Source organism: Rhinatrema bivittatum, chromosome 3 (assembly GCF_901001135.1).
Source record: "Rhinatrema bivittatum chromosome 3, aRhiBiv1.1, whole genome shotgun sequence".
Taxonomy (NCBI): domain Eukaryota; kingdom Metazoa; phylum Chordata; class Amphibia; order Gymnophiona; family Rhinatrematidae; genus Rhinatrema; species Rhinatrema bivittatum.
In genome coordinates, this window is record NC_042617.1 from 560,574,302 (window position 1) to 560,591,872 (window position 17,571).

At 41.4% G+C, this 17,571-nt stretch overlaps 1 long non-coding RNA gene across 2 annotated transcripts in view; it reads right to left on the bottom strand.

Annotated features, from left to right (window-relative positions):
• Positions 1–1,767: 1,767 nt before the first annotated feature.
• The window catches only part of LOC115088324, a 64,427-nt gene continuing 48,623 nt past the window's right edge, over positions 1,768–17,571 (bottom strand). For both annotated transcript variants that reach the window (XR_003855748.1, XR_003855750.1), the window contains one exon: positions 1,768–3,054. This is a non-coding gene — a long non-coding RNA (uncharacterized LOC115088324). The remainder of the gene's footprint in view (positions 3,055–17,571) is intronic.

A 17,571-nucleotide genomic window follows, 5' to 3' on the forward strand; every position in this document is an offset into this window, starting at 1 on the left:
ACTTCATTAGATTGTTCAAGGAAATTTGTTAAGTTAAAGCCATCAGATGGAGCAGCAGGGATTGCAGAGACAAGTTTTAGAAACATAAGACAAAATAGTACATTTAGAAAAAGAAAGCAAATGCTCATTGGTAATTCCTAAATTTTATTTCATAAATTTTACAAGTTGTTTAGGGGAGATCAAGGGAGTAAGAGGAAAATTGAGCAAACGAAGGTTAAGCATTCTAGATAAGTTGTCAAGGATTTCAAGATGACATTTCATAAAGTGACAATCAGAAACACATACAGACAAACCTCTGAGCTATTCGATTATGAGATTCCAAAATTTTTAGCTTCTCCTGAAATCCCTCCAAAACAGTTGCTGGGTAGAAACTTGATTTCTAACTGAATCCATAGATATAGAAAAGTCATTAAACCTTTTACTAAGTCTTTTCGAAATGAACAATTGCCTCCCACACATCCTCTTGTCCTGTATTTGCATGTCTCTGCAAACAGGACTCAGCCAACATGGCCAAACCTTGTCCATTAAGATGTTCCTCCATACCTGATACTGTGACTTGAAGCACAGATCCAGGGCCTAAATGGATAGCTTCCACAGCTAGCCAAATACCGAAAGCAAATCTCAGGGCTTGATGATGTTACAACTTCAAGCTGATTAACCACTGCTCTACTCAAGTTGTCAGCAATGAAGGATGCACCTGAGAAACTTGCTCTGAAGAACTCAACAGCATCTGAGGAACAGTTTGTTGTCAAGAGGGTCGGGAAACAGAAGACTTCTGAACCCGATCCTTCCTTTTAACTATATTGAGGAAATAAGTAATGAAGCTGTCGGAAGTAGGGAAAGTAAGTCAAAGAACACAAAAGCAGGCCAAATCAAGCTATAACCTAGGGGTGTATCCCTTAGGCACGCGACTTTGGTGCGCCGGTGGCGGCGCGCCACAGGATATCTCCTTATATGCACCGGCCCTGTTGATGATGTCACTCCATCGGCAGGAAGGGAAGTCCAGCAGCAAGATGTCCCAGTAGGGTTTAAGCAACTGCCAAGAGTCAGGATAGTCCATTATAGCCTCTAATGTGTGTTAATACTTGCAAACGCATTAGTGCATGTTGATACATTGAATTCTAGATGTGTAAAATCATTTACACTAAAATGCAACGAATGTAGAAGCAGCATTGTGAATGATGGGTAAAACATAAAAAGTTCTTTTTTTGCACCTTCATAGGACTTTTTAGAACTTAACCATTGATTCTGCATTAATTTTCCTTTTAATATGAGATTTTACCATTTATTTTTGTTTTGTCCATGAGATTGGACATCAACTTCTAAGGATAGATTTTGCAGAAATAATGATTTGTTGCAAAATTACTCATGAAACTTGGACAAGAGATTTTGAACTCTTCCTTTCTTGATGACACTGTTCTTGGCTGTAAAGTGCTGGCCATGTTGCAGGGTCTGGGTATTTATTTATCTAATTTATAATCCTTCTTTCCATTGCTCAAGGTGAAGTGCAAGATTAAATATCAAGATAAGTACAAATAACATTATATAACCACAGTTTAATAACAATAAAATCAAACATTCAAAAGATATGTAAAATAAGAGGACCAGTGGGAAAAGGGGAATTGAATTCAGACAGCAATCAATGAGGACCCTAACTTTTACAGTTTGGGGAACAAATAATCATGGGGGTAACTTGCTGATGTGGCTGTTACTACCCTTAACCAATAAGCCTTATACTGTTGATGCTATTGCAACATTGCTCTCTGCTTCCACAGTAAGGGGTAAAGGAAATTGGATTCAAACAGCATCCAATGAGGGCTCTGCCTTTTACAGTCTGGGGAACTGATAAGCATGGGGGTAACCTGCACAGTGCAGCAGATACTGGCGTACGTTTGCTGGTTAGACTGGGTGGATCATATGGTCCTTTTCTGCCGTCATTTCTCTGTTTCTATGTTTTATTTTGTTATTGTACTCTTCTTTAACAATTTTCCTGCAGGATAAAGTGGAACATGAGCTGAGTCTTTCTGTTCTTCTTATTTTCAAGATATTTGGTGTTGGTATCATACGTTTGTGAACAATGTTATCATTTTGCTGCAGTTTTTCTAACCATTCCCAAGGTCTTTGCTATGACCTTGAGCTTGCTCAGAACAAGTAGAACTGGCTTTAAATTGTCTTGTTTTGCCTTCTCATACTAAACAGAAGTAATCAGGAGAACAAGAAACTCAGTGAAACTGATAATATTCTTTACAGCTTGGCCTGGCTTAAAAACTTTAATTGGGTCCTGTGTGCTTGTATTTTTGTGGACACAGAGGTTAAATGCCACATAATATCCCCATGTAGATTTCTGCAAATAGTTTCTCCTGAAACAAACATTTTATACAGTGCACAGTGAAAAACAGTTCTTGCATTTTCTGAAGTGAAAATGTAATTGTAGTCTGGTAAAATGATCAGTCAAAGGGAAGGCAATACAGACATGACGTGCTCAGTCTCAGAAAGATGGCTGTCACCACTGTGGCAGACCTGCTGGCCACGGAGATCGATAACTGAGGGATAGGCTCGGGAGAGATGTCCTTCCAACCCTCAGGGCCAGTGGAGATTGAGGAGGAAGGGGAGGAGAGGGTTACAAATCAGGGAGGAAAAGGGCATAAATATCCTCCTGTACTTTATTTACCTATTTTTTACATTCAGTCCTTTTGATTTGGGAGGGCTAACGTTTTTTTTTTTTTTTTTAAATCTTGCTGATCTCTGGTGATAGGATATTCTGTAACGCACTGTGAGAAATGACGTGGAACCTCCATAGTTGCCTACACACTCAGAATTGTTCTACGCAGGGTGGACAGAGCAAGATGAGGGCAATTTTCAAAAGCCATTTATCTGGGTAACATTGCTACTGATACTGAATTCTTTACATAGAAAAGTTATTTGTTACGTAACATAACTACTGTGAGCGGTAACTAAAACCCAGTGCAGTGATGAGATACGTCACGTGGAAGCACGGCTGATGACTGGGAGATGTTCACATTGATGAAGGCACTGTCATTCCCAAGCAGATCCCTACATTAAAGCAAAGACAACAAGTACTGAACTCAGGAAAAAGAAGAGGTCATGACAAATTTTAAATGAAATATGCTTGGTATTTAATAATAGCGGTAAACTGTTGCAGGCTGTAATTGCCACAAAACCAGAAAGGAATCTATTTTCCCAAGAGGCGTGCTCTAGAATAGCTTTAGCAATTTAAGAGTGTTTCCTATGTCTGAGTGATGTAGAATTGCACTACAAACCTGCAGAGACACTGATAGGTTCAAACCATTGATGAAATACAGCTAATGTGACCCCCCCCCCCGTGTAAAGCTAAGCACACAAAGCTGTAACTAGGCATTTTAGCACTCGGGCTAGGCAAATGCATTTGTGTCTCCTTCCTCTCTCTCCATTTCCGCCAGCATGATCCCAGGTTCTCTGTTCCTTACCCTCTTCAATATTATCTCAGTCCTCCCTCCCTCCCCCAGCATGACAGCAGCTCAGCTCTCCTTTCCTTCCCCTAACATCCTCTATCCCCTCTCCCTCCCCTCCATCCCTGTTCCTCTCTTCTCATGCTCCCTCCCAGCATTATCCCTGGTCCTCTCTCCCTTACATATATGCAGACAGATCATATGTGATTTAAAAAGTGTCTGTTTTGCATTGCACACACACTCAGCTCAAAACACGAATAATGTTATAATAATAATATTTGTTTGTTAAATACTATTATTACTTTCACTGTTCCTTGTAATAATGTTCAATGGTTGATTGTTATTGTTCAATGTTCTATGTAAAAAACCCCAGTCTAACCTCCCAGACCAGGGCAACCTTTTCGTTACTTATAAACCGGATTGATTTGTATTGCATACAGGAATTCCGGTATATAAAAATTAAAAATAAATAAATAAATAAAATAAATTGGTATTGCATTTTATTTATTTTAAAATTTTATGTATGTAAAATTTGTAAACCACCTAGATTCATGATAGGCAGTATAGAAAAAAAAAAGAAAAAGAAATAAATAAATTGTTTCAGTTACTAAGAGGTACATTTCAAAAGGCTTAGTTGGAATTTCTGTGTAATATAAGGAGTTAAAAGAGTAGATCAGCTGAATTCACATATGTGACTTTTCAACCGCCTGAAAGGACGCATATAGGTGAGTTTGCAAACTATGTGCATGCCTTTCGTTTTTAAAAAATGTACACACATAATGGGTTTGTTGCTAATCTGCATCCTTTATGCCTTCATTTCCAACTTCAGGTATGTGCATGATTGTATATGCATAACAACTGGATATTAATGCACATGTATGGACCTCTTAGATTCCCCACTAAAATAGGTGATTTCAGAACAGGGCTGTGTGAAAATGAGGCGTGACGTGGTATGTTCCATTTCTAAGAGCGCCTCCTTCTTGGTGTGCCATAATGGAATGTCCCTTTTGGGAAAGAGAGATCCCCTAGTGAACATAGAGGAGGTTCTAGTAGGTTCCTCTACAACAGAGGAAGGAGCAGGATCTCTCCTACGAACGAGAGAGGATCTTGCCTGAGTCCTAGAAGGGACTGAAGGAGGAGGTAAGAGTAGAAAATCTCATCTCGAAATTACTTTGCAGTAAGAGTCGGAGTTTCCCCGGAAGGGCGGAAGAAACCTCTTGCCTAAGAAGTTGCCCACTGAGAAGAAGGGGGTCTTGTCTTTGGAAAACGTAAGAGCTCTAGTTAGGGATATGGAGTCCACACAGTAGTCTGAGAAATAAACGGACTTATTCAGTCAGTGTATCTAGGGGCTAGCAAGGTGCCACCCGCTGAGAGGAGAGGAGCTGATACTAAATAGAAGAGACTTGCCGGGGAGGTGGAAAGTGGCGAATGCACTCTGCCCAGGATATCACACCCAAGCGAGCATCCTCACAATCTCCCAATGGCAGCAAAAGGAGACAAACTCAGTGCAGGGCCTGGGAGCCCTGCAGTACCACTTCCCCCCATCATGGGTTTCATTTGTCTGGGGCCACAGATCCCATGCTGATTTATCTCCTGTTGGTATTGGCATTGCAGCTGAAATATTTCTGGCCTGGTAGCTCTGAGTCTTTGATTAGGAAAATGAGATGATGGAGGACTTGGGAAGGGACAGGGGAGCATAGACAAGAGTGAGAGAGGCCAAATAAAGGGATGTGGATGCTTCTGGGCAGGGAGGAAGGAGCCAGATAGAAGGGGGAGTAGTGGGAGTAGATTTGATATTAGGAGCTATCACCCAGGAAAGAGATCTAGGCATCATACTGGATAATACTTTGAAATTGTCAGTTCAGTGTGCTGTGACAGTCAAAAAAGCAAATAAAATGTTAGGAATTATTAGGAAGGAAATGGTGAATAGAACGGAAAATGTCATAATACCTCTGTATCGCACTATGGTGAGACCGCACCTTGAATACTGTGTACAGTTCTGGTCACCGCATCTCAAAAAAGATATAATTGTGATGGAGAAGGTACAGAGAAGGGCAACCAAAATGATAAAGGGGATGGAACAGCTCCCCTGTGAGGAAAGGCTGAAGAGGTTAGGGCTGTTCAGCTTGGAGAAGAGACGACTGAGGGGGGATATGATAGAGGTCTTTAAAATCATGAGAGGTCTTGAACGAGTAGATGTGACTCGGTTATTTACACTTTCGGATAATAGAAGGACTAGGGGGCACTCCATGAAGTTAGCAAGTAGCACATTTAAGACTAATCGGAGAAAATTCTTTTTCACTCAATGCACAATTAAACTCTGGAATTTGTTGCCAGAGGATGTGGTTAGTGCAGTTAGTATAGCTGTGTTTAAGAGAGAATTGGATGGGTTCTTGGAGGAGAAGTCCATTACCTGCTATTAATTGAGTTGACTTGGAAAATAGCCACTGCTATTACTAGCAACGGTAACATGGAATAGACTTAGTTTTTGGGTACTTGCCAGGTTCTTGTGGCCTGGATTGGCCTCTGTTGGAAACAGGATGCTGGGCTTGATGGACCCTTGGTCTGACCCAGTATGGCATGTTCGTATGTTCTTTTGAGAGAGCTGGGTGCTGCTGGGTAAGAGGGTACCAGAGAAAGGGGGGCTGAGAGCTGCTGGGCAGGGAGTGGGGAAGAGAAAGAGAGGGTTAGAGGCTGCTGGACAACAAGTAAGAAGGGGAGCGAGAAAGAGAGAACTGGGTGCTGCTGAGCAAGGCGTGGAGGTGGGTGGGACTAAGGGGGCACTGTGCTAGCCAGAGCTGTGCTGGAGGTGGGAGAGGGAACACAATACTGAATATCTGCCCTGAGTGCAAGAAAAGCTGATCCCAGTACTGGCCCTGCCTGCAGAGGTGAACAGTGGAGAATAAGGTAATGCTGCACCATGTCTAGTGCTTCTGGTTGTTAGGGATTTCACTTTAGTAATCCACAGAATCGAAGGGGAGCTTGGAGTTGCAGGCAGTGCTGGCCTCTTGTCGCAAGACAGCGAGTAGTTATAGTTACAGATGTCAGCAGTAGACTGAAGTTGTTCTGCCTGTAGCTCCTTCTCACTATATTTGGGCTATGATTATAACAGGCGTATAGTCTTAGAAGGGTAAATAATAGCCTTGGACTCCACTGCCGTCCTGTATGACTGGCCACACATACGCACAGTATTTTGTGCTTTATATATTCACAGTGTTTCTTAGATTATATTATAGGTGGATAATCAGGGTTTTTTTTTTTAATTAATTAATTTTTTTGTGTACTATAAAACCGTACCCATAGGTCCTTCAGGATGAATACATTTGATCACACTTCTCTTTGGCAAACTAACGCACAACCAACACACACGTTTTTTCCCAGGATATCTTATACACATATTCACACTACAAACAAATCAACAAACAAACAAAGCAGTTACACATCACAGAGTCTCCTCAACCCTTGCTTCACACCTCACAATGTACAAGGTATGGCGTTTTCACAGAGGCGTGTAAATAATAGACAGACTTCAAAATATTAACATGATTGTTAGGATCATTGCTGATCAGTCCAAGGAGCACTATAGGCATTCTGAGGTTTAACAATGAACAGCAGTTTTTGTAGGCACCGAGCTCAGAAAAGAAGGGCAACCCTTTGGGGCAAGTGACTAGCCAGTGGATCCCCCCCAGTCCTTCCCCCACTCCCAAATATACAAATAAAATGTTCACAGGGCACATGCAGGACAGTGGAGGCATGGAGAGACCAACAGAGAGAGAAAGAAGAGAAGAAGGAGACACACTCACACACACACATGAGCACATTCAAAATAGATCCTCCTTTATTTACACATGGCAAATGTATTTCCATCCAATAGGCTACCAGAGGACAAAAGTCTTTGTTGTCATTGACATTATTAGTGTTGCCAAATATCACTGTAGGTGCTCAGAGGCTTGAGGCTGATCTGTAGTCTGTGCCTCAGAAGCTTCCTATGAGTTCACCAATTGTTTTGGTTTGAGTGCAGAAATCATTTCTGGGAGTTGCTAGGCACCAGCAGACTTTGTGGTCAAAGAGGGGGAAATGGTCAGATTATTCCATTTACTTACTTATTTAAATCCATTGGTCGGCTTAATTTTCCAAAAAACTCTAAGCAACATGGTCAGAAAACTTTAAACCCAAAAGTATACATGCTGCCATATTTTGGATAAGTTGGAGCCTTGCTAACTGCTTCCTATCCTAACCAATAAAGAATTACAGCAGTGCAGGTACCCAAAAGTGAGAATCTTGATCACCATTCTCAGGTATTTTCTAGTCAAACAGGAATGAAGATTGCAAATTAATCACAACTGTCAAAAATACAGCTTCACTAAATTAGTTACCTAACTTTGCATTGTTAGGCCTGAATCATCCCAAGGAGTCTGGCCTTCAGTTTTAATTCTAAGGAGTGACTGTTTTAGCACAATGAGGGTGGAGGAAATCCCATCACTGACGTCTAATCCATAAAACCTCCGTCTTTTGGAGACTGAGAAATAGCTTATTCTCTCCCATCCATTTTTGAACTTCCGCCAGACATACCATGAGCTCAGAGTCATTTTTTGCTAGGTCTAACCCCATATCACACAAGATTTGAATACTGCTGCATTTAAACCCAGGTTATTAATCAAATGACCCAAAGGTTGCATGTAGACGTTAAAAAGAAGTGGGAACAAGATCGAGCCTTGAGGTATTCCACAGTTAGCATTCTAGGCCATAGATTCATCCTTCTCTACTCGTATCGTCTAGGAATGCTGTTTTAAGAATTCAACCATTATATTATTATTATTATTATTATTTATTTCTTTTATATACCGACATTCAATCGAGATATCACATCGGTTTCCAGATAACCAAGAGAATAGGGCGTAGTCCGCCCTATTTTACATTATAACATGGTAACCAAAAAAAACAAAACAATTATAACATATTATAACAGTGGTACATGGAACAAAAGGTTATAGGATATAACAAGAGGTTATAGAAAATAACATATGTACATGAATGTGTTGTTGATAAAATAAATTTAGGATTAGGGACTTGTTGGTAAGGTAATTTAGGAATAGAGGTGGGGGGGATGAGGGAAGGGAGGGGGGAAGGTGGGGTGGGAGGAAGTAGTGGAGTGAGGGATTCAGGGTGGTGAGAAGACTGAGTATGGGATGAGGTGTCTCCCACAAAGCTGGCCACAAATCCATTAAAAAGGATAAGGTGGTTGATGATATCGAAGACAGTGGACAGATCCAACATCACAACCAAAGAATCCACCCCAGCATGCAGCCATCGTCATATTATCCATTAACATCAGAAGATCTGTTTTGGTCCCAAAGCTGAATCAAAGTCCTGATTGACGAGGATGGAAAAAATGTTTCCTCCTCCAACCACTGTCCCAGTTGCAATACTACTACCCATTCTGTTCACTTAGCTAAAACTGAAGATTAGATAGAAGTCTGAAATCAGCTACTTGCCCTGGATCAGTATTACTTTTTTTTTCCAGACTGGATGAATCAAACTTATTTTAATCGTTGGCATATGTCTTGCTGGTAAAGATGCATTCCTAATCATTTTTATAAATGGAACAAGTTTTACTCCAACCAGGCTGGATGAAGATTCAAAGCTGAAGCGGATGGCCTAGAAGCTTTTAGATTTCTCTCAGCCTCCTGAGAGCCTCACTCCAGTCTCTAGCTTTCTTTGTTATGGAGTCCTAATTTATTACCATTTACCCCCATCTAGGTTAGATTTCAAGTGATTAATTTTTTTTCCTCAAAAAAAGATGCAAAATCTGCTGCTCCTAAAGAAGCTTCCTGTTTTAGTTCCTCTTTCCCCTTTCCTTCACTACCTTATAATTCCTTGTCATTTAACATCTTGAAAAAATGTACAAGTGAAATGATTCATTTTGCCTCCTTAACAGCAATATTATATCTACAGATAGGGAAGATATGATAGAAACGTTTAAATACCAACAAGGTTTCCATGGACAGGAGTCAGGCCTCTTTCAACTGTAAGGAGGCTCTAGAAGGAGAGGTAATGGGATGAAGGTGAAAGGGGGGTAGATTCAGGAGTAATCTAAGGAAATATTTCTTTACAGAGATGGGGTGGTGGATGCATGGAACGGCCTCGCAGTGGAGGTGATGAAGATAAAAAGAGTATCTGAATTCAACAAGGCATGGGGTAAACACAGGGCATTTCTGGGGGAATGATGGGAATTGTAAAGCGGAATTAGTTGGGTGGATAGGCAGACTAGATAGGTCATACGGTATTGTTCTGCCATAACGTTTCTACATACAGTAAGTGTGATCTGTAGGCTTTTTATGTCATCTAGTAGCTCTGACTTTAGTTGGATATGTTCCAATCGTCTCCACTTTATTTTTTTTTTTTGTAGCCACAGTTCTTGTATAAATCAAGGGGAGGCTCTCCATCTTGAATTTATCTGAATCTGTTTCAACGGTGCCATCCTATCTAAACCTGCAGCACTGTTGCCCTGGCGAAGTTCGACAAGGTTTTCAATGGGAAGATTCTCTTTAAAGGGTGATTGATTTAGCTACTCTAAAGCTCTGTCGACTGTGGTATCCTTTTTAACTGCACATTAACTAGAGGCCATTCTTTCCCTTCTTGAAAAAGGTTAGACCCAGGCACCTTGAACTGCATGAAACTCCCTAGATGATACATTCTACATCACTGCTTTGACTGAAACCACGATTCACCTCAGGGCAGGGATGGGCACCACACCTGACTAAACAAAACTGAGAAGCGCCAAACTCTATTAGTGCAGAGATGCAGCATCTAAAGGGAGTGAGACATTTGGCAGTGAAGCCATAATCGCTCCAATTGAAAATGAAAGACAAGTTTCCCATGGTATAGTTTCCGCATGACTGGAGATGTAATTACAGAGCTTCATCATCAGAGGTCCCGGCCCTCGCCTCACTACTCTTAATAAGCTGCTGCATTTTCCAAGCAACTTCTTTAAAACACATAAGCAGCTCGAGCATAGATAGGGGACAGGGTTCAAACTGTCCGCCTTGGGGCAAAGCCCCTGGGTGCATTTTACTCACGGACATGGTACCAAATTTCAAAGGCAAAGTACGCGCTTTTGTGCAGGCAGAATTTTAACGGAAAGTTTCAGTCTGTGCGTGTTTTTTTCTGATCCCACTCGAAAACACGCCCCCAGGACTGTCTCCCCCCAAATACAGCTAAAAGTTCATGCACTCAATTCTCACCAGATTGAAGGGGGGCAATTTTCAGATAGCAAATTTACTCAGGTAAATCACTATTTACCCCCATGTATATAACTCTGAGAATTGCCCTCTTAATAGGAATATTTCATCCCCCAAGAAAATAGTAAGAAACATTGTACACGCCTGCATAAAAGCACATCTTTCGTTGGCTGGAAGATGGGCACTGTGGGAAACATTCATTGTTGAGGCACCCTGTGATCTCATGGATCTTGTGTATGCTGACTTCTCTTTGGCACAGCAAGGCTGACTACAAGAGCTGGCTGTGCTGAAATGCTCCCATGTGAATGTTTAGCTCCATTGTATATGGAGGGACTGATCCAGATTGGTGATGCACAGATCATAATCTACCATTTACTTGGCTAGTGCATCACAATTATATATCATCCTTTTTTACTTGATTTACCCACCATATGATTTGGTTAAATATTCCAGTAATTTGCATGGTTTCAAGTCTATGTTAATGTCTTATTTTGATTGTATTTGGCATATGTGTAGCAGCACAAATTACTGTAGGCAGGATCTGGCATAACAATGGACAGCTCCAAAGCTATGTGGATCTGAACTGGTCAGACTTTTATTTACAGGAAAAGTTAATTACGAGCTGCTTCACAGACATGGAGGAAGCACAGTTCCTACTAATACGTGATGAGCATTGGGATTATTTCACAAGTCATACATGATGGGATCCCTATATGTACTGAACACTTTACCAACTTAGATATGGCACACAAGGACTTTCAAGGTGTGCTGTCTAGTCCTGGCTCCCTCTTCTTTCTAAGGGTCTGCTGGGTCTCTATGTGCAAAAATTTACTTTGAAAACTTGCGCGCGCGTGTGTGTGTGTGTGTGTGTGTGTATGTAACCCTGTAAGACATAAACGCAGAAATATACACCTGAGAGTAGGTGTAACTTGTGCATGTGGATTTACACACATACTGTCAAAAATCAAATCCCAATCTCGCCCCATCTCCACCCCCAAAATGCCTATTTAGTATGTGTCTGAAATTCTGCATGAAATCTTGTTCCATGTGTCCTTTTATGTGTATATCCACCAGGGCTATTTGCAAACTTCCACTTATATACATAAAAATGGGTTTCATGCATGTAAGTGCCTTAGAAAATTATCCCCAAAATGTCTAATTATTGTGAGCTGCTCGTCTAGATTTCTTAAAATAACTTTCTATTTAGTAAGGCACAACATGAAAATACAAGAAACTGATGAATATGCCAAAACACGTCATACATTACTGCAAAAGCAATACCAAACAGCACGTGATAGGACATCCAGGTTCATATATTCTCCATCCTGTTAAAGGTGCTTTCCCCAGAGAGATTCTCCACCAAGCTTGTTAGATAATATGTATCTAGCTGTCTTTTGAGTGCAAATATCAATTGTTCCAAAGCTGCAATTTCAGAAAAATGCAGCTAAGGAAGTTGAGGGAAGTCCAAACTGAGACAGCTGAGGTCCATATTCAGAAGCATTTAGCCAGATATAAGAATATAAGAACATAAGAAATTGCCATACCTGGTCAGACCAAAGGTCAATCAAGCCCAGTATCCTGTTTCCAACAGTGGCCAATCCAAGTCATAAGTACCTGGCAAGTACCCAAACATTAGATAAATCACAAGCTACTTTGCTTATTAATTATCGTAACAGCAGTTTATGGATTTTTCCTCTAGGAACTTATCCAAACCTTTTTTAAACCCAGTTACACTAACTGCTCTAACTACATCCTCTGGTAAAGAATTTCAGAGATGAACTATGCGCTGAGTGAAAAAGAATTTTCTTCTATTTGTTTTAAATGAGCTAATTGCTAACTTCATGGAGTGCCCCCTGATTCTTCTATTATCTGACAGAGGAGATAACCGAATTAAATTAACTTGTTCAAGTCCTTTCATGATTTTGTAGACCTCTATCATATTCCCCCATCAGAAGTCTTTAGCCTTTCCTCATAGGGCAGCCTTTCCATGCCCCTTATCATTTTGGTCGCCCTTCTCTGTACTTTCTCCAGTGCAACTATATTGTTTTTGAGATGCGGTGACCAGAATTGAACACAGTATTCAAGGTGCAGACAGGTTCTTGTAGCCTGATTTGGCCACTGTTAGAAACAGGATGTTGGGCTTGATGGATCCTTGATCTTATGGCAATTTCTTATGTTCTTTCCATGGAGCAATACAGAGGCATTATGTCATCCTCCGTTTTATATGCCATTCCCTTCCTAATAATTCCTAACATTCTGTTTGCTTTTTTGATTGCCCCAGCACATTGGGCCAACAATTTCACTGTACTCTCCACTATGAGGCCTAGGTCTCTTTCCTGGGTGGTAACTCCTAAGATAGAACCTAATATTGTGTAACTACAGCAAGGGTTATTTTTCCCTATATGCAACACCTTGCACTTGTCCACATTAAATTTCATCTGCCATTTGCAAGCCCAATCTTCCAGTCTTGCAAGCTCCTCCTACAATTTATCACAATCCGCTTGATATTTAACTACACTGAATAATTTTGTGTTATCCGCAAATTTGATCACCTCACTCATCGTACCCCTTTCCAGATCATTTATAAATATATTAAAATGCACCGGTCCAAGTACAGATCCCTGAGGCACTCCACTGTTTGGGGTAGATTTTAAAAGGAGCCTGCGTGGCGTACATGTGCACACGCACGCACACATGTACGCCCGATTTTATAACATGCGCTCGTAGGCGGATTTACGCGCGTAACCTTTTAAAAATCCTGCCCTTTATCTTTTTCCACTGTGAAAACTGACCATTTAATCCTACTCTTTGTTTCCTGTCTTTTAACCAGTTTGTAATCCACAAAAGGTCATTGTCTCCTATCCCATGACGTTTTAGTTTTCTTAGAAGCCTCTCATGTGGGACTTTGTCGAACGTCTTCTGAAAATCCAAATATACTACATCTACTGGCTCTTCTTTGTCCACATGTTTATTCACGCGTTCACAAAAATTTATTTTTATTTATTTATTTAACAGTATTATATACCGACCTTCATAGTAAATAACCATATCGGATCGGTTTACAATTAACAAGAATAAAACTGGGGTAACTATTCAAGTAAACGAAAGATAAACAGTAGGTAGGAATGAGTCAAAGTTACAATCAACAGGGAAGAGAACTTGGAAGCTTGCAACAAGCTGGAAAGAAGATAAGGCAGGAAATAAATAAGAAGTGATACCATAGGGCGTACGGGTTAAAGCTTAATGGTGCTTTAACCTGGGAGAGTCAGAGTCCATTCGTGAGTATAATCACCATAACGGGTAAGCGTGAAGGACAACTAGTGATTGTCTGGTGGGTCGGCGAAGGCTTGGTGAAAGAGCCAGGTTTTAAGTCTTTTTCTAAAAGTTAATTTGTGAGGCAAGACTGCCCTTGTGTAATTTGTGAGGCAAGACTGCCCTTGTGTAAATCCATGCAGGCCGTGTCCCATCAAACCATGTCTATCTAATTGTTTTGTGATTTTATTCTTTATAACAGTTTCCACGATTTTTCCCAGCACTGAAGTCAGGCTCACCGGTCTATAGTTTCCCGGATCACCCCTGGATCCCCTTTTAAATATAAGGGTCACATTGGCCATCTTCCAGTCTTCAGGTACATCAGATGATTTTAATAAAAGGTTACAAATTAATTAAAATAGATCTGACATTTTATTTTTTAGTTCTTTCAATTTCTCTTTGGGGCTGAACGCTGCTGACAATGCCTGCAGATGCCACCATCCCCGACTTCCCCTAGATGCAAAGCGCCCAACTGACAGACACTTAAAGGGCCCACGGCAGGAATGCAGTTGCAGGCGCCCCCTGATGACATCATAAGTCTCCTTCAGAGGAGCATCAGATGTATGAGAACCAGGTCTCCTGTCATGCCCAGAGCCTTTAGCACATGTTGTCTTTGTTCCTGCTCTCCAGCCGTGTTCCTGCTTCCTTCCGTGTTTCAACCTTGCCTCATCCTTGCCCTGTCCATCCAGTCTTGCCTGACCCTTGTCTTTCCTTGGCCTGACCTTCCGGATTCTGCCTTGGACCTTGCTCTTTCATGCTTGCTGCCTGACCTGACCTTCGCTTTGGATCGGAGTATGCCTTTCTTGCTCTGACCTTTGGCTTGTCTCCACTACTTCCTGTTTGCTGCCCACCCCAACCTCTGGCCTGTCTTCAGTATCTCCTGTCTGCTGCTGCCAGTCCTGACTCTGCCCTTGGACTCTCATCTGCTGGACCACCCCAGGGACCCTGCCGGCCGCCAGAACCCAAGGGCTCAACCTGCAGAGGAGGTGGCTGGAGAGCAGGACCAATTGGAGAGAGGCATTGTAGGTGAAACTCCAGCTTGTCCCACTGCAGGACATGGGCCTAGCAGGTTCATCCGCTAAGCTGCGCCAATCATGCCACAGCACTAAGGACCCACCGATGTCATGCTCATTATGCCACACCATTGCTAGTTTCACCAGTTTGCCCAGTTAACAGCTAGGTCCAAACCCCTTTGGATGAATAGCTTACATTCCCCCCCCCCCCCCAGTTACCCAGATTCTTTAAACCTCTGAGAAATGGCTCTTTCTTTTTATTTTTTAATTTACACCTCTTCCCTAGCAGAAGCAAACTTACGCGGCAAGGGAACTGGGCTCGTGCCCGGGCACGTAAGTACTTATGCGCCCTTCTCCTGGCTACGCCCTGAAATGCCCATGTCCTGTCCAGACCACGCTCACACGCTGCGCTTTTTGAAAACGTTTCCGATATGCACGCAGCGGGAGGTACAAGCACAGCTGGGTGGCTTATAAAATTGAGTTGGCGCACACGAGCCCGACTTGTGCGTGCATTCCCCAACTGATGCGCGCTCCGGGCTTTTAAAATTCACCTCTTTGTTTAGCTAACTTGCTGATTTATATATCTTCATTTATATATCTATTGATTTATTTTTTTATTTAAACATATTTATAACCCACCTCTCTGATTTAGTAAACATTCACCCAAGGCAGCATACAGATAACATGCCTAATTCATAAAACACATAAAATGAATAATATGGACCTTCATGTGTTGTTTTCTCTCTCTCTCTCTCTTATTGTATACCACAACCCAGCAGGAAATGAAATAATGTTGTAACAGCACCGTACAAACCAAACTGAACTTAAAAATATTCTGAGAGCCCGGAATAAGGTATTTGCAAACAAGCTTGTCACAAACTGAAACAATTAGGGGTCAAATCAATGTAGAGAGAGGAGAGCATAAAAAAAAAAACCAACGCTAAAAGAGTAAATGCTGGCTAGCAAAGGTCAAGAGGTGAGTCGATCGAAAGCATTTCTCCTTGAGCATGTGTCTGTGTGCCATGGCCTTGCATTTGGTTTACTGATTTGGCTAAATGTCAGGTCTTTAGTGCATTGAGGAGTGTGAACAGAGTGGGGAAGGCTTCTTTTCTTCATTTTTATACAGCTAACAACAATTGCAGTCTCATTTACAAATAACAATTGTAGAGAATGTACAGGGTTCCTGCTAAGAAGAACGTCCCATTATCACAGGACAAGAGATGTAGTAGTATTGTGGGATTTAGCTCCTCCATATGGGAGACTGAAATGGTGAATCACCAGAGTATGTAAACCCATGTCACCATTTTAGGGTGTGTACTTTTTAGTTATCCCTGGTAGGGGCAGCATGACACTATGTTGACTCCTGTTGTATTGGTTTTCCTAAGGAAGGTCCCTTGGGCCTCTTAAGGATGAAGCCTGAGTATGGAAAAGTAGAAAGGGTGCCTTTGCGTATCTTTAAGATGCCTTTTTGGAACTATTTTGGTTTTGGAGAAGGAAGTTGTTCTACCCTCCTTTTTTCTGTTCTTAGTTCCTGTTTCAACATGTATTTTTATACCCTGCCTGAGTACCCAAAGGCCCAAGGGTTTAGTATGGTTCATCTAAGAGGAGCGATGTCTCTCAACCAGAGAGCATGGGTGGACTATCATAAGTCCTGGTGGAGGAATGGACTTAGGTTCATTCCTGGGGAAAGAGGAGCGTGTGAAGAAGATATGTGGCACCCATCCGGTGTTAATCTCATTTACATCATCAAGATTTTGAAGAGAAGAGCATGGAGGTACACTTCAGGTACCAACAGAAAAATAAGGAGAAGGAGTAAGAACCATGAACAACTGGACTAAGGTATGAAATATAGGAGCTCATGAAATCTAAATTGGGAAATATCATCCTACCAAATTCTGAGAGGAAGCTCCAAAATTATCCCAAGAATTGGAAAGGATCAGGAATAAAATAATTAATTGGCTTCAGTAACATTATAAATTAAATGGAAATTTAAAGTCACACATTTATCAAAAGAAATAAGGAGCCAATGTAATACAGTGCGCTCAGCCGAGTGCACTGTTTAACCCGCAGTTGGATGTGGGTTGTGTAGGCGCAATAAGGGGATTAGCGCCTACACAACGCGCATCCAATGCACAGTGATACTAATAGTGTTCATCACATGCAAATGCATGTTGAGGCTATTAGTGAATCACCTGCAATGCAAAAAAATAAAAAAAAGTGCATCTAAAACGCACGTTTTTACGCTCAAGAATCAATGCCTGCTTAGAGCAGGCGTTAATTGCTGAGCACTCTCAAAAGTTGTACAGAAAAGCAGAAAATACTAGGCATGTGCATTTGTTTTTTACAAATTAGACAATTTAAATGAATTTGTCTAATTCGTTATGGTTCGGGGGCACAAAAAAACGAACTGAATTTTTCCAAAATTTCGGAAAAATTCGTAGTTCATATTAGTGCACACTAATTCCCGTTAGTGTGCGCTAACCATAGTTGTGTGTAAAACATTATCACCTGTAGCGGTACTGGCATCAAAATGTTATTAATCATGCCCAAACCCTG